This window comes from Urocampus carinirostris, chromosome 13 (genome assembly GCF_059441175.1).
Source record: "Urocampus carinirostris isolate Australia breed hairy pipefish chromosome 13, RoL_Ucar_1.0, whole genome shotgun sequence".
In the NCBI taxonomy this organism is placed as follows: Eukaryota; Metazoa; Chordata; class Actinopteri; order Syngnathiformes; family Syngnathidae; genus Urocampus; species Urocampus carinirostris.
Window position 1 is genome coordinate 22,861,165 of NC_142361.1, and position 8,764 is coordinate 22,869,928.

General features: G+C 37.0%; 1 protein-coding gene across 1 annotated transcript in view; it reads left to right on the top strand.

The window, feature by feature from the left end:
• The window catches only part of mcu (mitochondrial calcium uniporter), a 96,278-nt gene that overhangs the window by 58,131 nt on the left and 29,383 nt on the right, over positions 1-8,764 (top strand). The window lies entirely within an intron of this gene.

Below are 8,764 nucleotides of genomic sequence, written 5' to 3' on the forward strand. Positions count from 1 at the left end.
TAATTCCGTAGAGTCCCATTTCTGGGCTCCGACTCGCTCTCTACGGAGCAAAAAGGGATTTCATCACACTTTGAGTGAAGCTCGACTCGTAAGTTGTCTTGCAGTTGGAATCGCTGCTGTTTCTGCGATCGGGTGGTATCGGAACCAGGCGGTCACGGGGAGCAATGTAGTCAATGTTTCCTCAAAAGGAACTTTCTCATGCTCGGCTTCATAAATAGCAGCTGGGGCCTCGGGAGAAATGCATTGCCTTAATGGGGGTTGCTGGGTCTGCCTGTGCAACAATTTGTTTACAGTACTGAAGTGCTTAAAAATATAACATTTACTGAAATGAGGGGGAAAAAATTCACAGTACCACGATAAGGTAATACTCGGGAGGCTATTGCTTTCACTTACATTTTAAAAAATAGATCTAGTTTGGCTGAATAGTTATTTTTTAAGGTCTGTTATATTGAATAGTTATACGTTTTTGGGGGTTGAAAATAAATTATATTTCAAAAGAATATTCATTTAAATTTTAGGAAATATTTTTGTCTGGTTTTGGAATTATTTTTCATGTCTTTCGGAATCATATATTTTGTGGGTTTTTTGGAATACATTTTTTTCTGTTTTTTTTGAGCTAATTTTTTTAATTATTTTTTTTTATTCCCCCAAAATAATTGCTGTGTTTTTTTTGTTTTTTTTTTTTGCATTTTTTTTTAATTTCTGTTTTTTTTCCCCCGTTTTTCTTTCATAATTTTCGGGGTTGTCTTGCAAAATTAAATGTTTTCTTAAATATTTCTTCGTTTTTTTTTTTTTTTAAATAGTACTATTTTTGAACGTTGTTTTTGCTGTGTTTTGAAATTATGATTTTTATTTTTTTTCAAATACCTTAAATCTTTTGTTGTCTTTATTTTGTTTTTTTTCTCAGGCTTTTTCAAAATATAATTCGGGGAAATATTTGGAATCATATTTATTTTCTTTATTCAATATTTATTTTCCTGTTTTAAAAAAAATATTTATTTATGATTTAAAAAAAAAATTCCTGCCTTTCAAATTTGTTTCCTGTTTTTTTAAAAAACAGTTTTATCTGTTTTATTTTAAATATTTTTTTTCAAAATATTTTTTCTGTTTCAGATTTGTACATATATACTTTTGAGGGATATTTGCTTTTGTAAAATATATATAAATCATTTTTTATGTTTTTTTTCATAAAGAAAAATCCTTTTTTCAGAATTATATATTTTTCTTTTTTCAGATTTTTTTCCCGTTATTTGAAATTGTTATTCCAGCTTTACAAAATGATTGTTTTTTTTTTTCATTAATCCTCTGCCAGAAAAAATTTGCTTAACTTAATTACAAATGACTCATTCTAATTACAGCCGAGTTGGAGAGAAATCCTCAAAAGAGCTGAGTAAAAGACTGCACGCATTCTAGTAGCTGGGTAAAAATCTCCAGCATTGCGTGACACGCAAGGCAATTCTGACAGACACGAGGAGCAAGTGCCATCTGCTGTACAAGCCGTCCCCAAGAAAATAAAAGTCTCATATCGTGCCTGTAAAAAACCACCTGCTCCCACACCATTCTATATACAACACATAATTCTGACGGGTGCCGGTTTATATCCATAGGAAAATGATGCTACAAATTGTATAAAGAGGATGCCACAATGCTGAGGTGTGGAAGCATGCGGTGCGTTTTTTTCCTCTTGGCTTTAAATAATGCAACAGATTCTCACCAGAAGTCATGCGAGGTGGGTGGAGGTTTCGGAACCTGTTTCATGTATAGCTATGTTTGCAATCTTGCGGATTAGGCGAGGCGAGAAACGGGCATTAATGATTGAACACGTACCTTGGATCAGAAAGACAATTGATTAAAATAGAATTGAAGGTTAAAATTGAGTCACCCACCGGATACGGCATCATTTTACGTTATTGCCATTGGTCGAGGTCATATAAAATGCTGGTTTGCAGTTGGTTTGCGTCACCACATCTTGAAAATGCAGATATGCTTTTTGCTGAACTACCTCCCATAATGCCTTTCATTTTATTCACTTCAGAATCTCATGTATACTTATAGTCTGTTTGATTGAATAGTTGTTTGTAATTATTATTTTTTCGGTGCTTGGAAATATTTTTTTCTTTTAAAATACTTTTTTATTTTTCCTCCCAAAAGTTTTTTTTTTTATTGATTATTTTTTGGGGTTTTGGGGGAATATTTTTTCTATTGGGAATAATCCTTTTTTTGCTGCGTAATTTTTAATTTAAAAAAAGAAGAAAACTAATTCTGCTTTATTTCTAATCAGCTGTTGCCATATTTTCCCCCGCTATCGGATAATAACGTTGTGATCCCCACCTCAGAATGGATTCATGTTGTATCCCGGGGGTCTTCTGTAATTGATTATGAACGAGTAAATAGTCCAGACCGACTGCAAAAACTCAAGTAACAAAATAGTGAACATCTTTACATAATAATCCTTCCAAATAATATTGTTCCGTGGGCATTAAAATAAGAATTTTCGCATTTAAAACCTTTTTATTATCATCTGAAGCACCGGTATATTTTTCTTATTTTGCTAGGAAAAAAAAATTTGAAAGTATAGTGAAATTATATTTAAAGCGTGCCTGGCTGGCAACCAGTTCAGGGTTTCCCAGCCCACTGCCCGAAGTCGGCTAGGATAGGTTCCGGCAGACCCTACTGATGATAAGTGGCACAGGAAATGGATGGATGGATATTTATAGCGAGCAAAAGATTTGTTTTGCTCTGTCATAAAATAATGTTCCCTGTTCGACTTTATGCAAAAAGGATTCAAAAAAATTAAATAAAGTCCTGCTAATTCGGTACTTAATTTCCTCTGATCAAATTACCGTAGTTCCCAGATTATAAGGCACAACTAAAAACCCAATATTGTCCAGAAATTTGAAATTGCACTTTATATACTAAAAATGGTGTGGATTAAATTGGAAATTTTTAATGAGTTAAATTATACTCAGGGATCAGAATTTTCCGCGGATCCGCGGATTTCCGCTGTTTTTGAACCCCAAAGGCATTCCGACTTTTTCACTTTTTCTCTTGCGTAGCAAACAAATTCAAAATCCGACTGTCTCACTCTTTCCTTTATTGCTCTGGCGCACCCTGGCGGCCGTTAGAAAAATTGGCCGCATTGTCGCACAAGCTGCAGGGACTGAACTGCATTTGAACTTATCTTGCAGTATTTACAAAAAAATCAGTTATGTGGGCAAATTATTTTAATCTTCTAAAAATGTTACTTAAATGATAAATATAAGCATGGTTTTGGACAAGTAAATTGCCTAAAACCCAGGGTTTTTTTGGGGGGGTGGGGGGGGCTCCGCCCTGGTTTATTCCTGGACGCTGGCTATTTCAGCTGAAAATGAAAATCTCCATTCTGATCCCTGTATACTGTATATGGTAACTGTTCTGCCTTTGAGAAACACAGTGGTGCCTTCTTGTGGTTAACATGTTAATTGTTTGTTGCTAAAGTTAATTAGTAGTGAAACCAGATGTCATAATGTTATTTTATGTTCTATGAAATACATAATTTCAATTGAAATGTATTTTTATGCAACTGTAGCTCTTAAGATAGTTTTAATTCCATTCGCCTTATAGTCCAGTGCAAATTTTATATGAAAGATATATCACAAAAGACAATTTTTTTGGAGGTGCGCCTTATAATCCAGTGTGCATTATAGTACTGTAAGTATTAATCTCCGTGCAAAATGTACCTTTCAGTGTTAAACATTTCACAATCCATGTAAAAATGAATCCCAACTTCCCCAAGGCTACAACAAAAGACAGTAAATCACCAACAATTTCAAGAAAACCGTGATTAAATTTAAGACTTCCATGTGGATTGTAAGGAAAAAGTGGATTTACAAGCTCTTAAATGATTCTACGATGTCGTCACCGCTGAGAGGGAACAAAAGAATACGAGGCTCTTATTCATTAACACACCGAAGCGACGGATACCAGAATTATTGCTCTCTGGGACTGCTGGGTCTCAAATGTTGCCCTACATTTGAAATGGTGTTTATTGGATTCATTATTCAGACTTAACCAATGAAATCCACACTTCTTGTTTGCAAAGATAGAATTAAATCAGGTTTATTGGTGTTTGGATTCAAAACTTGGAGACCCTAATTTTTGTGTTAATACAAAAATATCCATACAGTTCAAACGAGAGCTACGACGCTAAACTTTAAACGGGAAACTAAATCAATCATCTGGAGAACGACACTCAAAGATAAGATAAATCCGCCGTGAAAAGCCAGACAGTTATAACACTCAGACTTATGCAATCGAGAAAAAAAACATTGAAATATATTGAAATATCCGGTCTCATTCTTCAATAATTACACAATCTTTGTTTACAAAAGCGTTCGACAATCTGAGTTCAAAAGTGTATTTGTCAAAACACTTAGTTGGCCCACCCACACAATAAATTGATAGATACGGAACACCACAATATGACATGAATCTGTTGTGAGGTTGGGATCACAAAGTGAAATTGACGTAAAGCGGCTGGATAGAAACCTATAGCAAGAGGCTAAAGACTACCTGTATATAATAAGTACTACTTTTGTGTAATGTATGGACATATGATTGAACAACATTATAATGAGAGGAAAACTACATTTTGTGAGCTTTTATTGTGACATGACTTGAGCTGGTCGAGTGGAGTAGCTGGTGGATGCAGAGGGAGGGGAGAAAACAATTTAAGTTTAAACCGATTTTAACACTTCCATTGTTGTGTTCTTTGAAAACCTTGCTGTTTGAATTACCTCCTTATTCTTAATAATCGTCAAGATCGTTGATTGGTTGCAGCCATTAAAGCTGGTAAGAGTAACAATTCTTGCACGTTCTTTATAATCACAAAATTTGTTTCCATTGTTATCATGTTTTTGTTTCACTTGGTGAGGATTCAAGTGCCCTTGAAAGACTTCGTTGTTTGAATCACCTCCTTATTCTTAATCATTTTCCCGATCATTGATTCATTACGACTATTACATTTTTCAAGGGTAACAATGGTGCATTCTTCATCTTTCTTTATAATTGCAATTTTTTTTCCCATTTTTTCCATGTTTTTATTTCTTCCTTTAGCATCATTGCAAGCCAAAGACCAATAACAGTATTGTATTGCGGACTCTACAATGCACACAATATTCTTAATTAAATATTGAGAGAAAGGCATCATGGGAGGGAGTTCAGCCATTAACATATCTGCATTTTATAAGACGTTGACCACTAGCAACCGGGCATCTTACAGACGTAACTCGTCCTGTGCACGAACACCGCAAACTTTGAATTTTGTACAATTTTGTGCACACAGAATATTTGTTGATGTCTTATCGGGGGAAATGCCGTAAACCTGGGGTCTCCAACGTGGCGCCCGTGGGTAAAATGTAGCCCCCTGGTAACACCCACGTAGCTCATGGACTGGTTCTCAAAATAGCTCACCAGTGCTGAGTAATTGAGATTTTCTAGTCAAATATATTTTTTAGTGGTTGACTGAGTCTATTTCACCCTACTTAAGATAATTAAGTAATAGCATCGTAACAGCGTAGTAATAACATTTGGATGCCCAACAAACTGGTATGCCTTCGCGCTAGTTAGTAGCAAAATAAAATTAATCGTACTGCACACTGCATAGTGAAAATGCCATAAAGCAGGCACTTAGTATCCCAGTGGTCTACTTCAAGTTAGAGAGTTTGAGATCCTATTTCCTTAAAAATGACAAAGTGTGAACCCCCCAACCAACATTCAACATGTCCATCCCTATCTAAAATGTTCTGTCACACCAAGATGATGAAGCCCCCTCATGCCTTGGCCGCTGGGAAATTGAACCTCTAAACATTTGACTGTAAATCAGTCCTGTTTACGACAAATAGCATTAATATTAAAACCATTTCCATTCCCAGCAATGCCAGGAACGATTGCTATGCGCTCCAGCCGCATTCCCCTCGTTGTAAATAACTTGAGTTGACGTATGAAAAAAATTTCATGAATGACTTTGGGAAGTCCTCCCTGTAATCTGGAACGTAGTCGGCCAGAAAAGCGTATTAGCACATAGATGGATGCAGTCATTGTGCAGATGAATGGCAGAAGGCTGCACATGCCCGCAAGGGCGTCACAAAATGGGAATGATGTCAGCGGCATTCTTCCTAAACTCTGCTGTATCACCTTTGTGTGATGCACTGAATGCTTTTTGTTCCTTAGGGTGCCTTGAGAAAAAAAGGAACTGCTTTGTCATTTGATTTTCAGTTCAGACGAAAACAAAACCAAACCTGTCAGTCATAGCACAGAGAATATTTTCAAGAGTGAAGATTGGAATATAAAGAAGGGTTTTGTGTTTGTTTTCCTGTCACAACATCAGGTTTGACACACTGTTTTGTTCGCTATGAATGCTTAATGTATTGTTTTCTCACTGTGGGTGACATAACTACTGTAAATTCCGGACTATAGAGTGCACCTGATTATAAGCCGCACCCACCACATTTTAAGAGGAAAACCGATTTTATACTTACACAAGCCGCACCTGTATATAAGCCGCATGCGCCCACATTAAAAAATGTAACACAAACACAAAATTAACCCAAACCCGCGATTGAAACTGAATGTCCTTCATTAAAGTACACAGTCCAAAAATCACAGCCGGCAAAATGAACGGAAAATGATACAGGTACTTAAGGTTTGATGCAGACCTGGGTCCTGTTGAAAGTAATCCAAGGAAAAAAGTGTATATTTCCAAAGGTAAGGGTGGGAAAAATATATATCCACTATTGTCCGCCACGTCCAAAAACAGGTCTCACCTTTACCCCACTTCCCGTCACCCCACATTTGTTCCGCTCCTTCTTTTTCATTCCCCCGTGCAAAACATATCAGAATAAGTGTCTAAAATAAATACAAATAAATACATTACAAAAATATAGTTGTATTTACATATTATACATGGTTACACATATTTACAAAGAAAGACGGTAGACCGAGAGAGTTTTCAAAGCTTTAATAATATAACTTTCATCCCAAGCGGTGTCCGTGACAGGGCAGTTAATGGTAGCAACACGCTCGGCACACAGTAAACGGGTCTGTTTAAAAAACATACCGTGCTTGTAAAAATCACGGTAAACCGTCCTCATCTTCCTCCTTAGAACTGAAGCCATCAAAGTCGTCTTCCTCAGTGTCGGAAAGAAACTTTGCCATATGGACGTCGTCCCACGCTCCCGCAGCCTCACTCGCGCTGTCACTGTCACTTGAAGTCTCATCCACTCCTGATTCTGTGCCCTCCTCTCCGTCACGTAGCAGACCGGCTTTTCGGAACCCGTTGGTGATGGTGGATTTTTTTGATGTGCCTTTCTTTTTGCATTTTGCATGATGAGGGTATGTTTACGCTAATTTAATTTATGCACAAACCAAGAAGTTGTAGTCTTCCTCGGCGCATATATTCCACCGGTCTAAATCTCACCTTTTGTACTCGAGCGCCGCTGGCGGCCGTTAGAAAGATTACATAAATTGGCCGCATCACTGAATAAGCCGCAGGGTTGAAAGTTTGGGAAAAAAGTAGCGGCTTATAGTCCGGAATTTACGGTAGTTATTTTTTAGCTGTATTTTACTATTTTCATCTAGAGCAGACCTGGGCACTCCGGTCCTGGAGGGCCATACGTCCTGCCAGATTTTGAAGTTTGCTCTTCTTTAACTCAGGTGATACAAATTATAACCTCGTTAGCAAGTGCTCGTTAACGTTGAATGAGACTTTAGTTGGGTTCAATAACTGGTGATTGGAATCACCTGTATTGGATCAGAGAAACCTCAAAAATCATGCAGAACATACGGCCCTCCAGGACAGGAGTGCCCAGGTCTGATCTAGAGTGACGAAAGCATGACCAAATTGGGTGCCAAGGTGCTTAACTTGTTTGGGTGTTTGGGCATTTGGGTTGGCCATGATCCAAAACATTTTTGTGTGTTTTTATTGCTACTTTTCCCCTCTTTTTTATTTTCTTTGTTTTTGTCTGTTTGTCTTGCTGTCGGTCACCACTCTCGAGGGATATGACCAGGATAGATGGATGGATATATAGATAGATAGATAGAATTTTACTATCTATCTATCTATCTATCTATCAATGATGGTGTTTACATGCAGGCAATAATCTTATTGGACACTCAATATTGTGTTTGTGGAGCTATTCAAATGAGATATCTTATAATAATAATAATAATAATAATAATTTCCTTTGTATTGTCATTCTTTGTAACAATGTACACAGAACGAAATGTCGATACACCTGACCCGTTTTACCAATTTTATAAGTCTTAGGTATGACTCGGCCGAGGCGCGAACCAGCGACCTATAACGGTCATAGGTGATACTTCTGCATTTGACTTTTGATGTTAAAGAAATATAGACGCTCCCCTACTTACGCCAATTCGACTTACGTAAAATGGTAGATATGAGCATTTTTTCCAGGATGTCGAAAAATATCTGGAAATTGCTGTAAGTTACATTTTGTATTGTGCACCTTTTTCCGAGTACAGGACAGTACTGTAGTGCTTCTTTCCACCGCTACCGCGGTGTGGCGTTATGAGAGGTCACCCAGCATCCACCCTGGAGTAAAGAAAATCTGCTTCCTCTTCCTAGTTGTAAACATATTGTACTGAATCTCTAGCACGCTCAGAACTTTGACATTTTTATCGTTTAATATCTTGTGCATCCATTCAATATGGTTGGTGTAAAGTGTAAAGAAGAAGGGAGCCGTTTCTTTCGAAACGAGTTTGG